The 25,767-nt window shown below is 40.0% G+C and overlaps 1 protein-coding gene across 1 annotated transcript in view; it reads left to right on the top strand.

The window, feature by feature from the left end:
* Positions 1-25,767, top strand: part of Dydc1 (DPY30 domain containing 1) — a 72,349-nt gene that overhangs the window by 894 nt on the left and 45,688 nt on the right. The gene's annotated exons all lie outside the window — the stretch shown is intronic.

Genomic DNA, 25,767 nt, shown 5'->3' with positions numbered 1-25,767 from the left:
GATTCTCCTGCTTCAGCCTCCCCAATGGCTGGGATTACAAGCGTTCAACTCCTGAAGCGTTTTTTAGCGCACTGCCCCAATCGGATGTAGAAGCACCTGTCGTGTAGCCAAGGGTGGTCACCTTCCAGTTTTAAGCACTTTCGGGAATAGTCCCGCTCGCCCCCCCCCCCCCACACACACACACTGCGGTTGGAACCCAGAGGTTCTCATCCACTGAGCTACATCCTCAGCCCTTTTGTTTTTGAGACAGGGTCTCAGTAAATTGTGGAGGCTGGCCTCGAATTTGTGATCTTCCTGTCAGAGCCTCCCAAGATCCTGGCGGTACAGGCGTGTGCCACAGCGCTCCGCGATCGAATAGTGTTTTTGTTGTTGTTGTTGTTTTAAAACTACTACTTTCTCACCCTACTTTTTCTGGTATGGCGATGGAAATATTCAGGACTCGTACTAATGAACATCCTGTCAAGCATTGGGAGCAAATTCAGAATTGCCAGCCTCCAACTTATCCTTGAAATGCTGTTTGCAAGGCAGAGTTATCTGTGGCAGCCAAGAACACTGACTCTTGGGATGTTTTTTGCCTGTTTCTCTCAGCCTGAGGAAGATGGGTTAGTTTGGCCCACACTCATTAATCCCGTTCATTCTTTTACTCATGTATTAAGGACCCACACTGATTTAGAAAAGTAAGTGGTTGGGGGAACATCCTTTCAGAGAAAGGATTAGCTGACTCACAGCAGAAGTCTTAGAAGATCAGAGAAACAATGAGGCCAGTCATTGGGCAGCTCACAAAGAAGTAGCAAAGCAGCCTGACACCCCTCTGGTGAGAGGAGGTCTCTGCCTGCAGTGCCCTTCCCCCTTCACCTGGGAAGCACTTACTGGTGTGGAGATGCAAAAGCTCCTTCATTCACTTCCCTGACTTCCCACTCAGACTCCGTGTTTCAGATGAATTTATGGCAGCTCTTGGACCCATGGAATCTACTCAAGCATTCTTCTTAATAAAATTCTGAGTTTCTTTGCTCCACCTCTGAGACTCCAGAGCCTGGCCTAGGACCAGCATCCAGATGTACTTGGGCAGTGTTGTGAAAGAGGGGTGGGCCTAAGTTGGGTAGTGAGAGGAGTCAGTCAACCAGAGAGAACATGCAATTTTCTTGCTAGATGGTGTGTTAGTCAGCTTTTCAATGCTGTGACCAAAATACCTGACAAGAACAATTTAAAGAAGGAAAAGTTTATTTGGGACTCAAAGTTTCAGAGGTTCAGTTCATGGTCAGCTGATTACATTTGCTCTGGGTTTGAGGTGTGGCAGAAAACCCTGGCAGAAATGTGGGGTTGGGAGGAAAGCAAGGGAGAAAGAAAGAGAGGAACCAGGTACAATATAATCCTCAAGAGCACACCTCCAGTGATCTATTTTCTCCATTCATGCCCCCACCTGCCTACAGTTACCACCCAGTAGTCCATTAATCATCAAATGGATTAATCTGCTAATCAGGTTATACCTCTTATCATTGTCTAAAAGTCCTACCTCTTAACCTTGCTGTATTGGGGACTATGCTTCTAAGACATGAGCTTTGTGGGGAGGGTTGGCATTTATAGATCCAAACCATAACTAGTAGCCAACAGATTTGAAGGTCATAAAATATTTGGTATAATTTGCTACAATGTGGATGTAGTCATAAAAAGGTAATTTTCCACCCCTCATCCCCAACCTTTCTCCTGCCTGCCTAATTTCTCCCTACTCTGTGAAGAGGGGGGAGAAAAGGCTTACTTTCTTCATTCTGACATAGAAGGTATGGTCAAAGATAAGGAAAGTTTGCAGGGAGGTCTACTTAAGACAAAAGAAGAAGCCATTTCCTTGGGACATGGGCACCCAGAAATTGACTATTAATGACAACTGCATTCAGGAATTAGAGCAGAATTCTGGAGAAGAAAGTGCTCTTAGGCTTCAGCTAGAATATATTTACTAATCAAATGGAAAAAAGCCGTGACTCCACTTCTGCAACACCCTCAAGCTCTGGACTTCAGAAGCTAGGCTAGATCTGGTGGTGAATTAGTATGCTCCTAATGCTCCCAAGTTTCTCTTTGTACAAGAAAGCACAGGCTGAACTCTTTAAACTGCCATCAGACAGAAGAAGAAGTTAGGGGCAAGCAGGCACAGGAAAACTTATTTATAAAACATAAGGATAAAAATTAAAAACAAAAACAAAAACCCTGAAAACCAAACCAAAAAACCTCAACAACATACCAAGTTTTAAAGAGAAAAGTAATTCTGGTGTTGTAAAGACTATAGACTAGCTTTAGATTTTGAAGTTAAGGTTGATTAGAATCTTCGTGACAACTTGGGTAACTTAGATATGTTACCACCCGGCAGGGCCTGGGAAACTTACCTGTCCCTCTCAAATCCATTGGTCAGAAAACATGACTAGCAGCAGACAGATCTGAGTAGACACTTGTGATTCTTTCAGTGTCCATCACCTTTACATTCAGCTGGATTCATCTGCTTACTCAGCGGTGACCCAAGCCAGCAGCATGGCATGATTTTTTAAGCTGATGACCCTGCAATATCTTGGCTCACTGGGAACAGTTCAGCTAGTATCGAAGTGAAAATGAAGCAAAAATTGGTGCTCAGCTTCATTGTGTTAGGCCCAGATTCCCAGTCTGTGGCTGATAAAAGTCAAATCCAGATCAAGAATTGTTTCTGAACTGCAAAAATATTCTGCGGCTGATAAAAGTCAAGAATTGTTTCTGAACTGCAAAAATAGATGTGCACAGATCAACTTCAAATGCCTTCCCTACTTACCAATTTCTCTTAATTCCACTTTTTCTTCTTCTTATTTTTTTTTCAGGCATAAAGATGTTCTACTTCCACAGTGTTCCCCATAGCAAAATCTGTAGGACTCTTTCTAGGACCCTCCATAGATGAGAACAGTAGTTTATCACAAGGGCCCAGTCGTGGGATCATTCCTAGGTTAGGGAAGCAGGGCTACTCCAGTGTCCTCACTCACTATTGTTTGCACTATCAACTAACATTTATTAAGTATTTATTCAATTAAGGTTTGGTTTGCAAGTAACAGATTGCTTTGAGGTGAACCTGCAGTTCCATGATGTCATCAACAGTCCATGAATAATGTTATTCATGTGTTGGTTTTAATGTTAAGGCTGGTTCTCCTTGTGATCATAGAATGGCTTCTCCAATGCAGCACAGGGAGGGGAATGATTAGACAAAGGAATGAACAAAGCTCAGAATCTGACTCTGATTGGCTACTCCTTATAGCCAGGCTACTGCTGACCTTTAATCTAAATATGGGGGTTGTTCCCATCTCATCTATCACTATGTGTACACTTAAAATTTAAAATAGAAACAAACCAAACATTTGGGAATTCCTTAGATAGCTTCACATTGGAAGTCCCAACTCTACTATTCGTAGACTCAGAGTCACTGATTTCTGGATTTGCACACGATATACTCATTTGGCCATCAGTTGCACTGGTGATGCGGCATTTTTTTTAAAGGGTGCTTTCTCTATAATAGTTTTCTGTTCAAAGTTAGCAAGAAATTTTGATGGTCTTTCAAAACACATGAATTGATGACATTGCTTTGGAATTTCTCTTACCCATTTCAAAACATTTGGCAACTTTTCTAGAGCACTGCAACTCTTTTGTGTGTAACTCAATAGGAAAACGTGTATGTGGGTTACTTAGTTCTACATGTCTCTCAAGTGCTGCTTTGTGAGAAAATGGGAAAACTAAGTCATTTATGATGACAAAATTTGTTTTATGATTATCCAAGTTATGTCCCACTTCTCTGATTCCATGAATTTCTGTACGTTTAATAACTTGTTCATTTTGGTGACAAATCATAATGTAATATTTTAGATTTTATACAGCAACTAAACTTAACTCCTCGAGTAAAACCCAATGTACATAACTCAAAGGGTCAATTATCTAACATCTGTGAGCACTTGACATGTGTGCATGCCCTGGCAACTGTGTCATACCTGCTGTCTAGTCAACAACAAGTGTAGGGGGCCACTGACTGAAATGTATGACCCAATTTCAGAGATGATAAAATGTAAAACTTAGAAATTATGATGTATGCTATCTTACAGCCAAGTTGAGTTTAGTGTAGGAATGCAAATGGGTGTCAACATTAGTAAGTCTACTGATCTATATGAGCAAATTAAATGCAACAATACTGCCTGTTATATTTGAAGATGATGAAAAGGGATTTGGTAAAAATTTCACAGCCCTTCCCAGTAACAATCCTAAGTGAAGTAGAAATAAAAGCAACTAGCTACCACTTGCATATAATATTCTTTACTAAGACCTGAAAGAAATTCCTTAAATGGTAAAATGCTAAATATTTTTTGGTACTGGAGATTGAGCCCAGGGGTGCTTTACCACTGAGCAACATCCCCAGCCACTTAAAAATTTTGTTTTTAAAGTTTTGAAACAGAGTCTCAGTTGCTGAGGTTTTGAACTTGTGATCTTCCTTCCTAAATCTTCCAAGTAGCTGGGATTAAAGGTATGTACCACCATGCCTGACTCAACCACTAATTTTAATTAAATAAGGAACTATTTATTTACCTCCATAGTAGTAGAGTATTAGCAAGTTCAATAAAAATTCAATACTTAGTATAAACATTGGGAAAGGAGACTATTTGTTTTTGCTAATGATGTGATTCTATCCTTAAGTAACCCAAGATATTTTATTAAAATCATTGAAATTGCCTGGCAGAGTGAGTCAGGGGGTTGAAGCAGATGGATCGTGAGTTGGAGGCCAGCCTTAGCAACATAGTGAAACTCTTAGCAACTTAGAGAGATGCTATCTCAAAAGAGAGAGAGAGAGAGAGAGAGAGAGAGAGAATTGGGAATACTGGGGGTGTAACTCAGTGGTAAAGCATCTCAAATTAAAAAAATGGAATTAATAAAATTATATTTTAATATTGAAAATTCTAATACAATTTACCATGTACCAGGGACTATTCTAAATTTTAAATTTTCCTATGTGTTGCTATTACCCATTTTACACATGAAGAAAGTGAGCAGAGAGAGGAAGTTCCCCAGGTCACGCAAGTATAAAGTGGTAGGGTTGAAATAAAGTGTCTGATAATTTGACTTCTTAATATTAAGTGTGTGTGGTGATATATTACATCTCATGGGATAATTTAGAAGATGGCAAGATTCAAGGGATATGTGCAAATACCTATACATATCTGTAAATAGACATAGCAAAATATTACATTCACAATAGTGACAAATACTGTAAAATATTTATGTGGGCCTATATTGAAGCAGAGAGCTTCAGGACTTTTATTAAAGGAACTGAAAATATTATTAAATTTCTTAAAATAAGAACAAAATAAATGGAATAGTATAATAGTTCTTGATGAAAAAACTTGAAAACCATGAAATATTAAGTCTAATTTAATATATAAGCTAAATGTAATTCAACATAAGAGTTTCAAAGTATTCATTAAAAAATATGGATTATTCTTAAATGTAAAGGTGTGGCAGACACAATTGCCTACCCAACAGTTATTCCCCACTAGTTTCTTTCAAACAGAATTGCAATTATAAGAAATGGGTAGAAAGGCCTTATTCTCAGAGAGTTGGTTCCTACCTCAGACCAATGAGTTATGATTGATCCCAATCAGTAATTATTTCCTATTCTCTTTGACCAATGATTTGTCCAAGAAAGGATGTATGATTCAGATCTGGCTAAAATAGGTACAAGTAGTCTACTGAGGCCTCCTAATAGTTTTTATTCTTAGTAAAAAGACTGTGTCACAAGTAGAAGATTCCTACTTTTTTAAAAAAATATTTTCAGTTGTAGATGGATATAATACCTTTGTTTTTTTAATTTATTAATTTATTTTTTTTAATGTTGGTTGTTCAAAACATTACATAGTTCTTGATATATCATATTTCACATTTTGATTCAAGCGGGTTATGAACTCCCATTTTACCCCGTATACAGATTGCAGAATCACATCAGTTACACTTCATTGCAATACCTTTGTTTATATGTGGTGCTGAAGATCAAACCCAGTACCTCACAGGTGCTAGGCAAGTGTTTTACCAATGAGCTACAAGCCCAGCCCCAATTCTTATTTCTTGCCTTTGGATGTGGTTATAGTGACCAGATCTGTGCAGCCATGGAACAGCCATGAGACAACAATTATATATATTATCAGCAAGCTGAGGGTGGTAAAGCAGCTGTAGGCACAAAGTCTACATCACTGATGACATTGTTGGACTATTGGTCTCATCCAGAACAGTCTAAGCATCTTGTTGGTTGAATAGAAAAGGTTTATATTACTTAAACCAACATTAGTCAATTTTCTATCACTTGAAGCCAAATGTAATTTTAAACTAACAAAGAATTTAAGTTCTATAAAGAAACATACACATCCAAGAATAGTTATGAATATTATACGAAAGAATAGTCATGTGAAATTTACCTAACCACATATCAAAATACTAGAAAGTCACTGTAATTCAAATCCACATGGCATTGTTATAGTCATATAGTAATAATGTGATTTAGAGTAAGGGCTTGGAGCTATTCCAACAGAGTGATTTAGGGTAGAGACCAAGCAGTATTAGCTTGACCTCCAGAGAGGTTGGAGACGGTGGGGGACCACATGGTCAGCTAACTAGGTGCCCAGGTTAGCTTCTCTGGTTGCCAGTGCCCTCGTGTGTGTTGTCACACATTGATGTCAGAGAAATAAGACTGTCCATGACTTCATAGGAACAGGACAATTGGAGGTGCTATGTTTGGAACCGTCCTAGACTCTGCTATGTACCTTTTCCCTTGCTTGATTTTAATCTGTCTCCCTGTGACAGCTTTCAGTGAGTTCTGGGAATCTCTCTAGTGAAATATCAAAACTAAAAGTGGTCTCAGGGATCCAAAACTCCCCACTGGTCTCAGAAGTGAGGGTTGTTTATGGACCATACTTCCTCTAACTCTGTCCTTAATCGGTGTGGTGCCTTTGGGATGCTAGCAAAATAATGCACATTAAGAATTTTCATTCATCCATTCATTCACTTTTTTTGTGTGTGTGGTGCTAGGGTCTTGCATGTTCTAGGCAAGTGCTCTATCACTGAGCTATAACACAAACTCTTTTTTACTTTTATTTTGAGACAGAGTCTTGCTAACTTGCAGAGACTAGCAATGAACTTGCAATTCTCATGCCTCAGCCTCATGATTTACTGAGATTTTAGGTGTTTATCACCATGCCTGGCCAAGAACTTTGATGTAGGTTCACTTTATTAAATTATATATTTTTAAACATTGTTCTTTATAAGTGAAATATCTTATTAAAGTTGTTCACCATAGATTTTTAAAAAAAACTCTATAATTATATTTCATTTTTATTACTGAGAATATTCCATTGTATAGATATGCAAACATTTATCTATCTGTCAGTTAATAGATGTAATTGAATTGGTACTAGTTTAGGGCAGTTATGAATAAATTTACTAGGAGCATTTGGGTAGAACTTTCATTTGAACCTATGTTGTCATTTCTCTTGGTTCAATATCTATGAGTGGTCATATGGTAAATGTATGTTTAACTTTGCAAGATACTGTCAAACTGTTTGCAAAAGTAATATATCAACAACTGAGGTTGTTGAAGCAGAAGGAGGCACAAAGTCTATTTCATGGATGACATTCTTGAAATATTGGTCTAATCTTGGACTGTCTACCTCTAAGCATTTTGGTGGGTGAATAGTAAAAGTTTTTATCTCTTAAACCAGCATTAATCAATTTTCTATTACTTACAGCTAAGTGTGACTTAAAAGAGAATATAAGTTTCATAGAGAAATACAAATTCCTAAAAGTATCATTTTCATTCCCTCCAGCAATGCATAAGAGATCCAGCAGCCCCATGTCCTTGCCAGTGCTCAGTGTTGTCCATCTTCCCTGTGTATTCTCCACTGATAGCTACTTGCCCCTAGACCCTCCAAGCCAGTTAATGCTTTACTTCGTGTACTCCCATCTTTACAAAATGCTGCAGTTATACAAGGACAGACAGAACTCAGACTCTCCATCATGTCACGTTCACTCATCCATCTCTTCTGTTAATCTTAGAAATCTCAACATTCCCATAAGCCTCTCCTTGCTTTCAATCATGGTTTGTTTCTCTTTCCCTTTGGGGAGGCTCCCATATTATTGCTCTCAGCTGGCTGTAAACAGAAAACTGTACTCCTGTCAGCTCTTTGGATTCTTTGTTTCTGCTGAACAGGAAGGGACAGCTGACATCAGCCATCTCTCCCCCCACTTTCTCTATCCTAGTTCTGTCCTGCCTCTGATGAAGTTTGCATCAAAGTATAAGTAAGTCCCTACCTATACACTGTGCATGGCATGAGATGTAGAAGAATATGGTGTGCATTGGTAACAGTGGTTCTGGGAGACGGATGTGCAGGGGTAAAAACCCCAAATTTTCATCAGAGGGAAAGGCTCTTTTTGTAGTTTATAGACTTGTATGTTGTCAACATTTAAAAGCAAAGTAATTAAAAATAAAATAGGTACAATATTTAAAATTAACAATGTCCTCACCCTCCATATCTTGGGTTCCCCTGCTGTAGGAAGAATTCTGTAGCTTTTCCTAGCTCTGTCTCTCGTTTAATTATTAACTATTGCCTTAAAAATAATCTACAATTTCATTGAGGCTGGGGAGGCACTCAGAGCTCCCAGACAAAGAGAAACCTGTCCAGCAAAGCCAGCTGCTCCATTCACTAGAGAATCTCCCAAGAGACTCTCAGTTTCCTTCTAAAGATAGTTAGAGGAAAGAGCACCCCAGGGAGAGTCTAGGTTTGCTTAATACAGTCCAAATTTTTGTCTTTTTCCAGTGTCCTGTTCAGTATAGTATGATTCCAGATAGAAGAGTCTTAGTTGTAACAATAAAAAGCATTGTCCCCCAAACCGTGGGTAACCTGCTTTGGACAAAACCATGCAACCAGCTGAGAACAGATGGAAGGCTCTTGCCTCCCTTCAGACTTCTTGCTGGATATTCTCTCTACCATCAATTACCAGCAGCAGCCCCTGTTGGCACATTGTGAAGATGTCTAAGGAGATCACTGGATTCAGTGGATGGTGTTTTTGCACCTCAGGGATGCTAGTGAACTTCGAGTTAGTAGCGATTGCAGGTATTTCAGCACATGTGCTATTCCCCCCAGCATAGACTGCTCTTTCTTAGGTTTCTTTGCCTGTAAAACTCCTTCTCCTTCAATGTCCCCATGAAATGTCAGCTGCGTGATGCTTTCCCTAACACTCTGCCTGAGTTAGCTGCTTTCTGAGATTCCATGGTTAGTGCCTCTCCCTGCCTTCTCCCCTGCACTAAGATCTCAGGGGTAGACACTTTGATCATCCTGTTCACATTCCCAGACAAGGACTTGGTGACTCTTATGGAAAGGAATTGTTGGGCTCTCCTCATTCTGAATGGGATAGGTATTCAGATTATAGAAGTGAACCTAGAAAGTTTCGGTGGATCAAATCGGGTTTTTGTTATAGTTTCCTTTAAAAAGGACTCTACAATGAATGATTAGTTACTTCTGCACCCCTACCAGTAGTCACACCTTTGCTCAAATATTAATCATCTAACAATCATCCAACGCTCCACTGAGTCACCTCGCTGGAGGGGCCGATTCCAGTGTTTAGGAACACACCTTCAAGCCTGAACCTCTGCCAGATATTTCAACCACGCTACCTAGGAGAGAACACTAAGCCTTTCTTTTAAAGGGATACATATGGATCCTAAATGTTTTTCCCTGGGTGGGACAATATGCATGGCTGAGTTTGGCAGATGTTTTTCTGCATACCTAGCATGTATTCTCCAACAAGTTAATGCATGGCTTATTCAGCAAGTAATTTATATTAACAGACTCCCATAATCTCCATGGAAAGGGTTTCCTAGATACTGTTGAGACCGAAGTCATAACTATACTGCACAATGACAGCACTTCCTCTGCAAGGCCCTGTTCTAGTTCCTTTTGGTGATACAGCTTTAGGAGTTTTTGAATGCAAAATCTTAGCTTTGAGTGTCCAAATTTCCTAAAATGAGTGTCTCCTTGTGGCATTGGAAGTATTCACTTCAATTCGATGACTCCTTGAGAGGCTCTTGGTGGTTGTTATTTTTAACAAAGGAGTAATAAAGCACACAACTAAACACACTGCATGCACCTTAAACCTGAAGGGCAAAGCCAGGTCTTGAAGAGATAGCAGCACACTCATGTTCACAGCAACCAAGAGGTGGAAAGGACCCAAATGTCCATCAGCAAATGAAGAAACAAAATGTGAGGAATCTCTCTAATTAGATAGGACAATGTAAGTATGAGATATCTAGTCTATCTATCTCTCATTCAGATGTGGAAGTGAATCCAGAAAGTTCTGATGAATCAGTCCAAGTTTTTGCTACAGTTTTCTCTAAAGTGATTAGTAATTAATTATTTAGCAGGCACACCTATGCTCAAACATTAATTATCTAGCAGTCCCCCTCGAGCCACTGAGTCACTATGCTAGATGGACAAAGTCCAATGTGTGAAATTCCAAGGTGTGTGTGTGCATGTTTGTGCGTGCATGCGTGTGTGTGTGTGTGTGTGTGTGTGTGTTTGTGTGTGTAATATTCATCCAGTAGAATATTCCTAAAAAGGAAGGGAATTCTGACATATGCTACAATATCTATGAACCATGTGGACATTATGCCAAGTAAAAAAGCTAGCTACACAAAGACAACACTATATGATTCCACTTACGTAAGGTCCTTACAATAGTCAAAGTCTCAGACACAAAAAGTCAAGTGGTGGTTTCCACAGATTGGGGCAGGGGACATGGGGAGTTGTTTAACAAGGAATGAGTTTCAACTTTGTAATATGAACAACTTCTGGATGTCTGTTGTAAATCAATGTAAATATACTGCATATTACTAAACTGTACACTTAAATATGAAGATGGTACATTTTACGTTTTATTTTTTAACCACAATAAAAACTTAAACAAACAAACAAAACTCTGAAGGGTCTTCAGGATCACCTGGTACCTCCTATTATTTTATTGATAGCATAGAGACTTGTCCCATGCCATCATTTATTTATTCAAGGTGACTTGACTGACACCTAGATACCCATTAAGCTCTAGCAGATGCCCCTCCAGCGGCTCTGATGGGCTTTCCTTCCTTCTCCATGGGGCACAAGAGAAGTCCTTGGCCTTGTGGTGCTTCTAAGCAAACCAGGGGAGTGGGGAGAGGATCTGTGGAGCTCTAGCATCTCACCAACCTTGCTTTCATCTTCCTTATGCTCTCATCAGCCTCTAGGTTGCTGGATAGAAATCTGTGTAAGCCCTACCTTGGGTCCTGCCAGCAAGAGAAGCCTAGAGTGTTGTCAAAGAATGGCAGACTGAGCAGACCAGCACCTGGGGGGAGCTTCAGACCCTGGATCTGGAGTCTTACTCCCAGTATATATCTATTATCTCAGGTCAGAGTTTCTCTGGCCTCTCAGTTGGGTCATTAGTTGGCCTGGATCTCTTTGCATGCAACTTTCTGCTCAGGGTAAAGGAGTCTCTTCTATAAACTTGGAGGCCTCTAAAATGCTCTTACAGCTGAGCTTCAGTGTCACTGAATGCAGGACTCCATGAAGCATTCAAGTCCTTTGTGCCCTGACCCTAATCTACTTTTCTGATCATATCTCACTAGAAGCTGAAGTTGCATGTTTTATGGGCCAGGCTATATGGGCAATGTCCAAAGAGATTCCATTTTATCCTGAGACTCCATATCATGTAAAAAATGCTTTTCCCATGGGAAAGCCCTGCTTCTGTACCCATTAATAGTTACTCAGCATAACATACTTGGCAACACAAAATAGCAATCCTTATATAACATAAAATTGTTCTCTTTGGTTTCCATTTTTCTTGGCCAATGAACCTTGTCAGAGATTGATTGCCTAGACATTTGTAACCATTCTCTAACTTGTACTGAACTAGGGTCATTTTGACCTACTTCCTTTCTGCTTGCTTGCTGCTATGCCAACCTGGAAAGTCCTGTGGGAAATACCAATGTACCCACTGCATTGTCTCACTAACTGCCCAATTCAGCTTCTGTACCTGTTCGCTTGCAGCTATGTCAACCCGGATGTAGTTTTTGTGGGTTTTGCCTTTAAATATCCTAAAATGCTCAGGCTTGGGGCTGTTCCTTGCAGAGACACTTATGGGTCCTGCTGGGAGCAGTCACTGGCCGGCCAGCTAAATAAAGACTCTTCAATTCGGTCAAAACTGGGACTTGGTGTGTTTTCTGAGCTATCTGCCCAATAACACATGGAAGTTAAATTTTGGACTTGGAGTCAGGGTTGAATTCCACATTTAACAGGCTTTATCTCTGTAACCATAGATAGTCATTTATCTCACTTAGCCTCAGCTTTCTCCTAAGAAGAACAAGATAACAGTATCCATTGTTCGAGGGTTTGATGAAACAATGCATTCCAGATCTTAGCCCCAGAAACTGGTGCATTATAAGCACTCTTTAAAGTACTTGGAAATCAGAGCCATTGTCATGGGCAGAGGTGCCCTCTGCTCCACCATGGTGGTCTAATTTACCCAATCTGGACATGATCTGCCATTCCAACCTCTGCCTCTGCCCTGCTCTGCCCCTTCCCCTTCCTAGAGCATCTTTCCTAAATCCCACCAAGGCCCAGATCAATGCCACTCTGTTCCTGAAAGCTTAGTTGACCTCCCTGCAGGAGGTATCTGTGTGAGCAGAGTTTTACAGCTTCTAGTGAGTGATTATATCTCTGGGCTATAACATAGCCTTAGGGAAACTGCTACAGTTGGGTTGTGTTGAAGGGGCCCTCAGGGCTGGTCATGGAATGCAGGAGGCTTCAGAATCTGAGTGTTTAGGCTCTCTCTGAGCCTGTTGGAAAGTACTCTGAGCAGATTCCACAGTTTTTATCTGCACATTAAGACTGTGAGACCCAGTGGTCTTATGGGCTCCTGCAAGCCTTGGGGAAGAAGGGCACGCTATTTATAGAAGGTTCTTGAGGATATTGCAAGGGTCCCCCTGGTGGGCTGTGCTCCCATGTATCCAGTAAATGGAACTCTGGGTGCTGGGGCTGCACCATTCTGTCCATCTTCTGCTTGTGTTAGATCCCAAGGTCTAAGCTAATTCTTTCCTACACCCGCCACCAATGCTTCTACCATAAATTTTTAGGAATTGTGGTTCCTTTCTTGAGACATAACTCCAGCACACCTTGTGTGATGATTATTTAGTGCATGCTCTGCTCCTCATCAGATTAGAAACTCCTTTAGGGTAGGAATTATATTGGGCCATTTTCTCTTTTGTGTGCAGAACCAGTATGGGACTTGGTTCATGCTTGGTACTCAATAGTTCTCTGTCAACCTACCACCAATTACCACATGCTGGTGATCTGACTGGCACAGTGCTAAATTCTTTATGTATACTATCTCAGTTAATCCTCACATCAGCTCTGTAAGGAAAACATCACTGTCTTCTTAAAGGTGAGGACTGTAGGAGGCTTTGAGAAGTTAAGTAAATTGGTTAAGTTCACAGAAAAAGGAAAAGGTAAAGCTGGGGTTTTATCATCTCCACATAAATGGCCAAGAGAAACACAAAGGTAGAGTAGCATTGCACTTGAAAATTTTTCATCTCATATCTGAACTCCCCCAGACAACCTGGTCTGGCATCATTATGGCTTCCTGACTTGTTCTAAACTCTTCATCAGCACTTGAACCAGAGCTGAGTTTCACATAATGATCTCTTCCTTGGATCAGGATGAGATCTCTTCGTACTCTAGACAGCTCAGGGGGGTTGACATTCAATGGAAAATATTTTTATGCTACTCAGAAATTTCTGTGATGTGTCTATGATTTTTCATATTATGTATGAGAAAGTGAGATTCAGGGAGAACAAGTGACTTCCCCAATGTCACCAATAAGTGATATACCTAGCCTAGTTCTCTCATTAGATTAGAAGCCAGCTTGTCACAAGTTATGAAGGATTCATTTCTGTTTTCTGTAAAAATATCAGGATGTCTGTATGGCCTGGCCATTAGTTGATGTTGTAAAGCTGATTGGAATGCCTGCCCGTGCCCTGAACTCACCCAGGTCCGGTTTTCCCTGACCAGATAACAACCCTTTCCTAAACCTTAGTGACGCCTCATAAATTCTGGCCTTCCCTGGCCAGACAATGACCCTCTTTGAGTCTCTAAGATCTCCATAAATTCTGATGCCGGGGCCAGCAAAAATGTAAACTTGTGTTATGCTCCTCAGAGTGTTGTTATCTGTAACCCCCCCTTTGTGTAACTTTTTGGGCTATAAAACTGGGCCACAAAGAAGCCTCGGGGCTGTCTTGTTCCCGCCGTTTTGGGAGGGAAAGGCAGCCCGGCCGGTGGAAATAATAAGCTTGCTTTAATTTGATTTTAATTGGAGTCAGTGGTCTTTTCTTGCGTCCTGGTCTAACAATAAGTTCCTGCTAGAACCAGGCTACTGCTCAAGTCTTCTGGCTTCATGGATCAGAACTCTAACCACGACCACTGCAGTTGCTTAGTTTTAAATCTGCTATAGTCTTGCTTGTTTAGGGCAAGACTGTTTAAAGGAAGACACAATCTCAAATCTCTGAAAAATATAGAGCATTTCCAAAGACAAAATAACTTCTCCAGTCTCATCTTTGTTGTGCATTTGAGGCTGTTTGGTGGAGTTAAGAGAGGGTGACTTTGTAACTAGATGGGCTCTGGTTTAAAGCCTGGGGCCCTGACCCTTTCTTACCCTGGGAGTGTCACCTGTACAATGGCAATATAATCTACTTGGTAGGGCCACGATGTCCCTGGTACTTTTAGATCTCACCGTGCTGTTACTTTCATCATTCCTATCCCACTATTCAAACCAGCATCCCTGGAGGATATCGGTTTCAGTTCTGACATACAAACAGCTTAGAAGACTTCATTCCCACTCTAACAGCAAGAAAAGTACGGAAAAATCGAAGATCCATATTTCTGTAGAACCACAGCAAACTGAGTTTGTGGGGCAAGTCCCACCTAAAGAGAAAAGCTCATCCGGAGAGGACCAGCTAAGATCTGCTTATCTGGACACTTCAGTGGTAATTTTGAAGGACTGCTGCAGGCAGAGTGTGCACCAGTGCGAGAGGGATAAACTCCAAGGGCTGTGCCACACTGGGTTCTTCTGGTGAAGATATGGGAAAACTCCCCTCATGGCTTAGGGGCTCTGTTGGGAAGGAAAAGATTAATCCGCATGAAATATGTCCAGAGAACTTTCAGCCTGCAGTTAAGGGACAAAGACTTTGCTAGAAGCTTATCTCAGCTGGGAAGAAGTACATTCCTCTCGCTCCAGTTTTCTCTAGCCTTCCTGTCTTGTGGGATGGGGGAAAATGGACTAGGAGTACGTCAGCCAGGGAAGGGAGTACAGATGAGGAGGGAAGCATCCACATCACTGGAGAAACACTTGCGAAGCTGATAGCCCCAAGACACAAGCCCACTAAAACCTGAGGTTTAGTGGAAAGACTTTGAAGTGCTCCCCTCTACTACTTTACCACTGCATCAGCAGGTCTCCAGATAATAACAGTGGATGACAGCTGAAAGACTGTCTCTGAGGAGGAGTAGGTAGGGAAACCCAGAGTCAAAAGGAGAGATGTAAACAAGGGGGACCCAAAGCCTGTACCTGTAGCTACAGCAAATATTATACATACCCCAACTTCTACTAAAATTACCTTAAATTCTTACTTTAAATGTCTACTCATTTCAGTTTCTATTGACCTGATGTAACATGTCTGGCTTTCTACAAAAATGATCAATTATGCCAAAAGGCAAGAAAAAGCATGGTCTGAAAAGATGAAATAATGATCACACTCAGTCGTGACACAGATATCAGAATTGTAAGAAAGGAATGCAATATAACTACGGTGGATATGTTAATGGAAAGGTGGACCACATATAAGAACTGATGGGTAATGTAAACAGAGAGATGGAAATTCCATAAAGAATTCAATAAAAATGTACCACCACAGAAAGTCCTATTTAGGACAATGCCTGGTAAAGACAGGGGAGTGGGCAGCCCCCAAAACTCCAGGACCATAGGGCCATTAGTGTAGAACTGCAGCCTCAGAGAACTGAAGGCATGAATCTCTAGACCGCGTGAACTGCTAGGTAGACTGAGCCTAGCAAGGCTAAAAGGGCAAGGTGGCATGAGGCCCTGGGGCCCCAACCCTGGCCCTAGCATGCTTAGATTACCGAACTTGGACTCAGAAGAGATTATTTTCCTATTTAGTTTTAAACTTTCTTGGGAGCTGTTACCCATTTCTTTTTGCCTGTTTCTTCTTTTTGGGATGGGAATATCTGTTATATGCCTTATATCTTTTGGAAGCTTATTAATTTCATAGGCTCAGCCAGGCACAGTGGCAACTTGGGAAGCTGAGACAGGAGGATGGCAAATTCACAGCCAGTGTGGGCAACCTAGTGAGACCTTGCCTCAAAATAAAAATTAAAAAGGGTTGGGGATATAGCTCAGTGGTAGAGCACCTTTGGGTTCAGTCCCTGTACCACACACACAAACACACACACACACACACAAAAATCACAAGCTCTGAGCTAGAGCAGAATTGGATCTTGTCTACATCCAATTCTGGACTTTGAACTTTTGAGTTGGTGCTGGAAGAAGTTAAGACTTTGGGAATATGGGGGTGGAATAAATGTGTTTTGCATGTAAGAAAGACATGAATTTTGGGAGCCAGATGTAGAATGCCATGGCTTGAATACGTACCCCAAAGCTAATGTGTTAGAAATTAAGTCCTATGCAACAGTGTCCTGAGGTGGGACCTTTAAGGGATAATGAGATCATGAGGGCTCTGCCCTCATGAATGGATTAATGCTGTTACCATGGGTGGGCTAGATTATTAGAGAAAATTCCAAATTTAAGCACAGACACATGAAAGTTCTCTTGCGCTTCTGTTTTCCACCAGGGAATAATATAGCAAGAAGGTCCCCATCAGATATAGGCCCCTTGACCTTGAACTCCTTAGCCTCTAGAACCATCAGAAATAAATATCTGCTTTTGTAAGTTACAAAAACTTGTCATGTATTTTGTTATAGCACCACAAAAATGAAATAATACACCAGCTGATAGACTTGAAAAGAGAAATAGCCAAATCTATTTGGGGTGGAGATTCAGTCTCTCTCTCTGTTAGTAATGTATAGTTTAGGTAGGCAAAAACCTAAGCAGCACGCTCAATCAATTGGATTTTATTGAGTTTGTAGAATATTCCACTCAATAATGGCAAAATACATATCCGTTTCAAATTGTTAAATTAAATTTAACCTAAAGCTGTCTTCATTCATAGTGAATTGTAGACCTACCTATAAGCAATAAACTGCTTGTTCTTATTGCTGAGTAGGGCTATCTGAACCTTCACTTGTTCAGGGTGCTTCCCAAATCACACATCCTTTTTTTGTTGTTGTTGTTCAAAGAAACTCTACTAAATTTAACTTGTCTAAAGTTTTTATTTTAACAAAGCTTGCATGGAAAATTCACTAAGATAGACCATGTTTTGGGCCATAAAACACATCTTACCAAGCTTAAAACAATAGAAATCATTCCAAATGTGTTCTCAGAAAAAAAAAAAAAACAGAATTAAACAAGAAGTCAATTAAACAGAAAGAGAACTGGACATCTCCAAATATTTGGAAAGTTACCACACATTTCTAAATAACCCATAAGCCAAAGAACTAAAATATTTTGAATTAAAGGAATATGAAACTATGATTTACCAAAATTTGTGAGAGCCAGTCAAATTAGGATTTAGAGGACAATTTACAGTATTAAAATGCATATGTTCATTAAGAAGACAATAATCTGTTTCGACCTTTGGAAGCCAGAAAAAGAAGAGCAATTTAAGCCTAAAAAGAAGCAGGAGAAAAGAAATGAATAAAAGTAGAGAAAAAAAATCAATGAATTTTATGACAGAAATACTGTAGAAAATATTTACCTATCAGCTTTCTTCTTTGAAAAGAACAAGGCAATTGTTCTAGATTTATATCTAGAGCCAGGCTAAGAAAAAAGAAGACGAAAATTACTCATATTGGAAATAAAGGAGGGCACCACAAATCAACCATCAGTGGATAGTCAAAGGAAAATAAAGAAATACTATGATCAATTCTATGATCCAAAATGCAATACATGAAATGGACTGATAACTTGAAAGATAAAACTACCAAAATTTACACAAGACACAATAGATAACCAAATAACCCTCTATTGAGAGAAAATGAATCAATAATTAACAAATTTTAAAAAATGACTGCAGGACCAGATGATTTCACAGTGAATTTTTCCAGAAATTTGAGGAAGACAATAGTACCAAATTGTCCACAATTTCTTTTCAGGAGTAGAAGCAGAGGGAAGATTTCCTAAATCATTCTATATGGCCAGCATTATCTTAACAACAAAACCAAATAAAGACATTATAAGAAAGGGAAACTGCAGACTGGTATGTCTCAAGAACATTACAAGACACAAAAGTGCTCAACAACAACAACAAAATAGCAGATAAAATGGATGCTTTTCATCTAAGGTCTGGAACAAGGAAAGGATGGGTCTCTTACCATTGGTATTCAACAATACACTGAAAGTCTTTGCTCATGTAATTATAAAAGAAACGAAATACAAAAAGTGTCTTTTTTCATAGGTAGTATGATTGTTTATGAAAAAACTCAAAGCATCCTCAAAAAAAAAAAAAAAAAAAACCTGTAATGCAGGGTGCATTGGCACATGCCTGTAATCCTAGCTGCTCGGGAGGCTGAGGCAGGAGGATTGTGAGTTCAAAGCCAGCCTCAGCAATTTAGCGAGGCGCTGAGCAATTCAGTGAGGGGCTGAGCAATTCAGTGAGATCCTGTCTCTAAATAAAACAAAAAGGGCTGAGGGATGTGGCTCAGTGGTTAAGCACCCCTGAGTTCAATCCCTGGTACCCACCTCCCACACACACCCCGCCCCTGCCAAATCCTGTAATAAACAAGTGAGTACAGCAAGATGAATATACAAAACTCAAGTGCTTTTCTATACATCAACCATTTAAAAATGGAATTTGAAATTTTAAAATTGCCTTTTATAATAACAGCAAAAGAAAAGTACTTTAAATAAAATATAACAACAAATGTGCAGAATCTATATGTGGAAAACTAACAATAACAACAGAAACCTGATGAACTAAGTCAAAGACCACTTAAATAAATGGAGTGCTATTCCATGCTCATGGAATGAAAGACTCAATATTGTTCAAATGTCAATTCATTCTAACTTGAGCTATAGTTCCAATGTAATCCCTATAAAAATCCCAGTAAGTTATTTTGTAAATATCAACAAATTGATTCTAATGTTTATTTGAAAAGGCAAAAGATTTAGAATAATATAATAATACAGTACCAAAGATGAATAAGATTTATGCACCCTCACTTCCCAATATCAAAACTTACTATAAAGCTATAGCAATTACAACACCATGATATTGGCACACAGATCTATAGACTAACGGAACAGAAGAGAGAATACAGAAATAGACCCACACAAACACAGTCAACTGATGGTTGACAAATGCAAAGAACTGGAGAAATAACAACATTTTCAACAAATGATGCTGGAACAATTGGATGAATGTATGTTAAAAAATGAATTCAGATACACATCTTAACACCTTTCATAAAAATTAACTTGCTGTGGTTCTGGATACAGTGTGCCTCCCAAAGTTCTTGTGCTTTTAGACTTGGTCCTTAGTTCAACAATATTGAGAGGTAGTGGGATTTTAAGAGGTAGGGCCTGGTGTGTGGTGATTAGGTGATGGGGGTACCACCCTCCCAAGGGATTAAGGTCTACCTTGAAAGAAAGAGTCAGCTGTCGTAACTGGGTTAGTTACTGGTTGTTCCAAAGTGAGTCAGTGTCCTTTGTCCAATCTCTCTAGTACCTGTTTCCCCTGTTCACATTCTTCTTTCCCTTCTGCTTCTCTGTCATGTTGTGCTGTGGTCTGAAGCCCTCACCAGAAGCCAAGCAGATGCTGACACCATGCTCTTGAACTTCCTCATCTGATTCCAAAATCATAAATCAAAATAAACCACTTTTCTTTATAAATTACCCAGTCTTCATGTTTTATCATAGGAAAAGAGACTGGACAACACAGGATTGACATAAAATAATGGGGCTTTTCCATGTGGCCCTCTATTTTCCTTATTATAGGTCTGGGGACTTCTGGGAAACTGAGGCAGCACAAAGACTTCCCTTAAAACCCCAATTCATGTGATCAAGTCAGGAAGATTTCAGACATGTTTCTCAGAGTAAGAGTTTATAAGAAGGTGTGGGAAAGGGGGAGAGGGGACACTCAAGGGAGAGGGTGAATCCTTTCAGAGAGGAGAGGGAAGGACAATGTGCCTCTCCTGTACTCTAGAGAACTTTCCAGAGAATCCTGCTCAGGTCCACCTCTTGACTTTTGATTGACAGTAGAATGACATCAGACTTTCAAGTCCCCACTGCCAGGACAACTCTAGATCACTTTGGCCTATGCTAGATTCTTAACCATAAATTCTTACAGATTTTTATGGCTAGTAGAAATTATCCTTATCTCCCTGAGTTCCAGGATCTGATCTGTTAAAAGGGTCACAAAAGTGTTCCCCTTCAGGGTAACTTGGGTTCCTCTTACTGACATTATTTTGGGTCTACTTTTCTCCTGCAGATAATAGGTAGTTTGCTGAGTAATGTGTCATATTCTGTTCACTTAAGCCAGGCAAGGCTGCAGGTAAACTGCTTCTTGGAAAACAAAGCATATGGTAGTCAGCACAATGGGTCCATCTTATAGAACCATTCCCTTAACTTTGTGTTCCCACCACTCATATTTGTCTGTCCCCTATCAATAATACTTACCTCACTCTAGACTTATTTTTGTATCTTATTTTTTTTTCAGTACTGGAGATTGAATCCAGCGGTTTGTGTGTGATGAGCAAGTTCTCCACCATTGAGCTACACACCAGCCCTTTTTATTTCATTTTGAGATGGGGTCAGGCTGACGTTTAATTTGGGCTCCTCCTGCCTCAGCCTCCAGAATAGATGGGATTGCTGGTGTGTGACACTGTGCCCAGTTGTTCAATTGCCTATTATCTCTATTTCCAGGTACTCTATAGGCTCCAGGGCGTTGGCTGTACCTGGCAGGTGCTTAATAAATAATCTTTATTATAAGTTGCTCTTTAGTCTACTTACACTTCCTGAGCATAATTAGTGAAGAATATGAAGGCCAAAAGAGGAGTATTCTTACACAATATTAAGTGCTAAATAAACCTCTATGGAAATAAGCACACACAAAAAAAGACACATTTCTGAAGCTTGTAGGAGATTTGATTGTCTAGGTTGACTCTGTGCAAACAGATTTGATCTCAGAGTCCCTGTGGAAAGGCCTCTGGAAGTTAAGAACTAGCCATTTCAAATGGTGGTTACCAGGGGCTGGGGATTTGGAGAGATGTTAGTCAGAGGATGAAAAATTTCTATTAGATAGAAGAATATATTCAAGAGATCTATAGTATAACACGGTGGCTATAGTTAATGTATTGTCTACAAAAATTGCTGGAAATAGATTTAGAGTGTTCTTACCCTCCCCCAAATGACAAGAATATGAGGTGATGAATATGCTAATTAGGTCTATTTATCCACTCCCTAATGTATACATATTTCAAAACATTATGCTATGACTATAAATATATCATTCTTATCTGTCAATTACACAGCCATTTCTGATGAATGTTTGTGACACAATGCTGCCACCCCATGGCTATGGAAGGAAAAACAGCTGTGACTTTTGTGTAGATAAAAAACTAGAGGGAGACGTGGGGTTACTGAGCTGACAGGCAGTAGCAACTAGTTCTGATTTAAAATCATGAGGGCCCAGCACAACAAGAACGATGATACAAAAGCACAAGGAGCAGTTGATGTCGCTGGGTACCTGTGTCTCGGGTACCTTCTTCTCTGTGCTCTTTGAATTCATTCATTTACATGTCACGGGGAGTGGGGGAAGGTGGGGCAGATGTTCATGGATGGGATAACCAGAGACTGACTTCTGGAGTTTCAGATGCCCAAAGGATTATGTCTCCTAAAACACAGCAAAAGTATTTAACCAATGACCGTTACATTAGTGATCGTAAGGCCAGTGAAGAGCTATGGAAATGTAATTGCAAAGGCAATAATAATAATCATCATCTGGAGAATGATTTCATGACAAAAGAGCAGTTTCAGTGGGTTCTTGTATTTCAATAGTGTAATAGTTTGTTTAAGATTATTTTCAGATGGAGAGATAATCCACTGAACTGAAAAGCGTGGTCTCTCATCTTCCTCCAAGAAAATGGCTTTTCTCAAACTGTAGACAGAAAAGCTGAAGATGAGAGAATGTGAAGACCTGCTGAGCCTCTGACAAGTAGTGGCAGATTCAAGAGATCAAGGGGGACAAACTGAACAGTGTAACATTTAACAGAGTTCCTCTGCCCAACAGAGGAATATGACCCCCTTGGATTAGTAGGCACCTCCCAATCCCAATAACCAGAGGAGTCAGTTTCCTCCTACAGGGAACACAAGTAGGGTAAGAAATCAGAGGCATTTACTCCATGGCCATCCAACACTGAAGCTGGTGTAGAAGAATCCTTTTGAAGTACTTATTCCTCATCTAAGGGTCACAATAAAAGCTAAAGTTATGCTTTTGAAAATGAAGAAATTGAGCTGTTCATACTCATGTTTATAAATTTTACTTTAAAATATATTTTCCCTCAATTAAAAAATATATATTTTTTTCTTTTTAAAAAATTTCTTTGAGGACTCAGGATAATAGTAAAGAAATTGACCTGAGATCAAAACAACAACAAAAACAAACAAAAAAACCCCAAAACAAAAAACAACCTAAATACAAATTAGTAGTAATTTTACCACTCAAATAGCCATCTTTCCAGATAGTTTTCTAAGAAAAGACACACACATGCACATGCTCATGCATGAGCACACATGTGCACACACACACATTCACCTTGTGATAAGACATTTGCTGTGTCAACACATGACTTTCTACATTATCACTTCTAATAGCTACATAATAACTACAGTGAAGTGTTTCCATGATGAATTCCAGTAATGACTTTAATTCTATCTACCTCTATATCTGAAATATACAAGAAATTCAGTGCCAAAACAAAGTACTCAGTGTAAATTAGTTCTCGAGTTTTTGTCAGTCCATGTCTGTGTGTTTGGCTTTTGTTCTGTGAGGTTGTTTTGGGAATGTTCAGATCTTTGTTTTAAGAGAAGGACCTTGTTTAAGGAAAGGTGGGGATGTAATACAAGATTCTAGAGTTGATTCTGCCAGTTATATGAAGGGAACGGCTTAGGGAGGAGAGTCTGAAGGAAAGGAGCGCCTTCCTCCACACCTGCCCTTCCTCTCTCCCATACTGCCCCCTGGTGGTTTGCCCCAGCAATCTCTGGTTGTGTCTTTCTTCTTTCTTGAGTATTTGAAGGGCACTACTAAAGCAGGAGGAAAAAGTACCAAAGTGGGGGAAATTTTCTTTCTACTTCCTCAGAGGCTGACACTAAGAAAATAGTTTTGGATAAGGTAGGAAAACCCAATCCCTCTTCTTTCTCCTACGGTGCCCCCCCACTCATACACATATATACACAAAAATCATCACTTAACCATACCACATTTCACCTATTGGTGGGCATTCTGCTTATTTCAGATGTTTCATTATTATAAACATATTTTGGTGGACAACTGTGTATATGCATCTTTATACATCTTGTTAAATCAAAAAACCTTGAGCTGGGCAAGATGCCTATAATCCCAACAGTTTGGGAGACTGAGGCAAGACAACCAGTTTCAGACCTGCTTCAGCGACTTCATGAGGCCCTAAGTATTTTAATGAACACCATCTAAAAAAATAAAAACGGTCTGGGAATGATTAGTGGTAAAGTATTGCTGAGTTCAATCCCCAGTACAAAAATGAGTTAATTAATTAAAGCCTGTTCTCATCCCCTACTTCCTCAGCAGCATTCCAACCTCCCATCCATACATTCCAGCAGAGAGGGGCTGCAGATGGGCTGGAAGAGCTCTTTCCAAAGAGAATTCTGTGAGACCAGGGCAACAGTGACTGTTTTCATGGCCAGGTGAAAATGGGTAGTATAAAATGGCAAGAGGCTCTTTTTCCTACATCTACCACAATGCCCAGAGCGTCAGGACTCTGCCTTTGTGGAACACAGTGCTATCTGAGTCCTGGGGGCCAAGCAGTAGAGCAGCAGTAGCTGAAGTGGGAGCAACCACTTCTCGTTGGTCAATCCTTTCAAACCACTTTTAAGAGAGCAGAGATCTGAGGAGAAAATTCACTGAGTGGGAGAGGTGCTGCATGGTGTCATATGTGAGTGTCCATGAAATATTCACTCGGAACAAGAAAATAATATGGAGAAAAACCAGAATTTATAGATGGAATCTGGGCAATCCCCCAATGTGATCCTGTCTAGCAGTCAGTGTCGAGCTCTGGAAACATGGAAAGGAGATACTGTTTATTGAGCAGTTATATATACATCTCTGTGTTAGTCAGCTTTTCATCACTATGACCAAAATACCTGAGAAAAATCAACTTTAGAAGGAAAGATTTATTTTGATTCTTGGTTTCAGGGGTTTCAGTTCATGCTCTGCCTGCTCCACTGCTATGGGCCTGAGGCGAGGAAGAGTATCATGGCTAAGAGGGTGGGGTGGAGCAGAGCTGCTCACATCATGGTAGCCAGGAAGGAGAGAGACAGAGGATGAGAAAGGACAAGATATACCCTTCTAGGGCATGCATGCCTCCAGTGACCTACTCTTCTAAATAAGCCTCACCTCCTACAGTTTCCATCAAATTATGAAGCCACCTGTGGCTTAATCCATCGATGAGGTCGGAGCCCTCATAATCCAGTAACTTCCCAACGCCTCACCTCTGAACATTGATGCACTGGGGACCAAGCCTTCAACACTGAAACCTTTGAGGACACTCCAGATCAAAACTGTAACATATTCCTTCATGCAAACCTCAAAGCAATTGGCCCCAGGAGCATCCCCACTGTAGGGGAGGGAGATGACTGTGTCACAGAAAGGTTAAGCAGCTTGCCCATGGCCGACTAATTACCTGGGCATGGATTTGTACTCTGGTATTTCTGTAGCCAATGTCCTTGCTTTTAAATATTAGGTCATAACACCTGCCGGTTATATAACAATGAACATGAGGGGCAAATCAAATAGGAATTTTATAATTAGTTCTTTATTCTTGTTATGTTGTGTCCATTCTTCATTAAGCTAATTGTTATATCTACCTTGATTATCCATCAGATAGCCACATGGACATCTGCTGTTTCTTCTGAAATTTCTGAAGTATTTGGTACATCTTTAGGCCTGCTATTTCAATTAATAATCTGTTGGGATGCAGTTCTTTGATCATTTAACCCTTGTTCTTCATGTGTAAGAAATATCACTTCCTCATAGTAGAAAAATTATAGTTACCTTAAAATAACCACTTTGAAATGTTATGGGCCAGGCTATATGGGCAATGACCAAACAGACTCCATTTTACCCTGAGACTCCATATCATGTAAGAAATGCTTTCCCATGGGAAAGCCCCACCTCTGTACCCATTAATAGTTACCTAGCATAATGTACTTGGCAAAACAAAATAGTAATTCTTATACAATGTAAAATTGTTATATTTGCTTTCCATTTTTCTTGGGCAG

The sequence above is a fragment of the Urocitellus parryii genome, chromosome 5 (assembly GCF_045843805.1).
Source record: "Urocitellus parryii isolate mUroPar1 chromosome 5, mUroPar1.hap1, whole genome shotgun sequence".
In the NCBI taxonomy this organism is placed as follows: Eukaryota; Metazoa; Chordata; class Mammalia; order Rodentia; family Sciuridae; genus Urocitellus; species Urocitellus parryii.
This window is presented reverse-complemented; position numbering and strand designations above follow the sequence as displayed.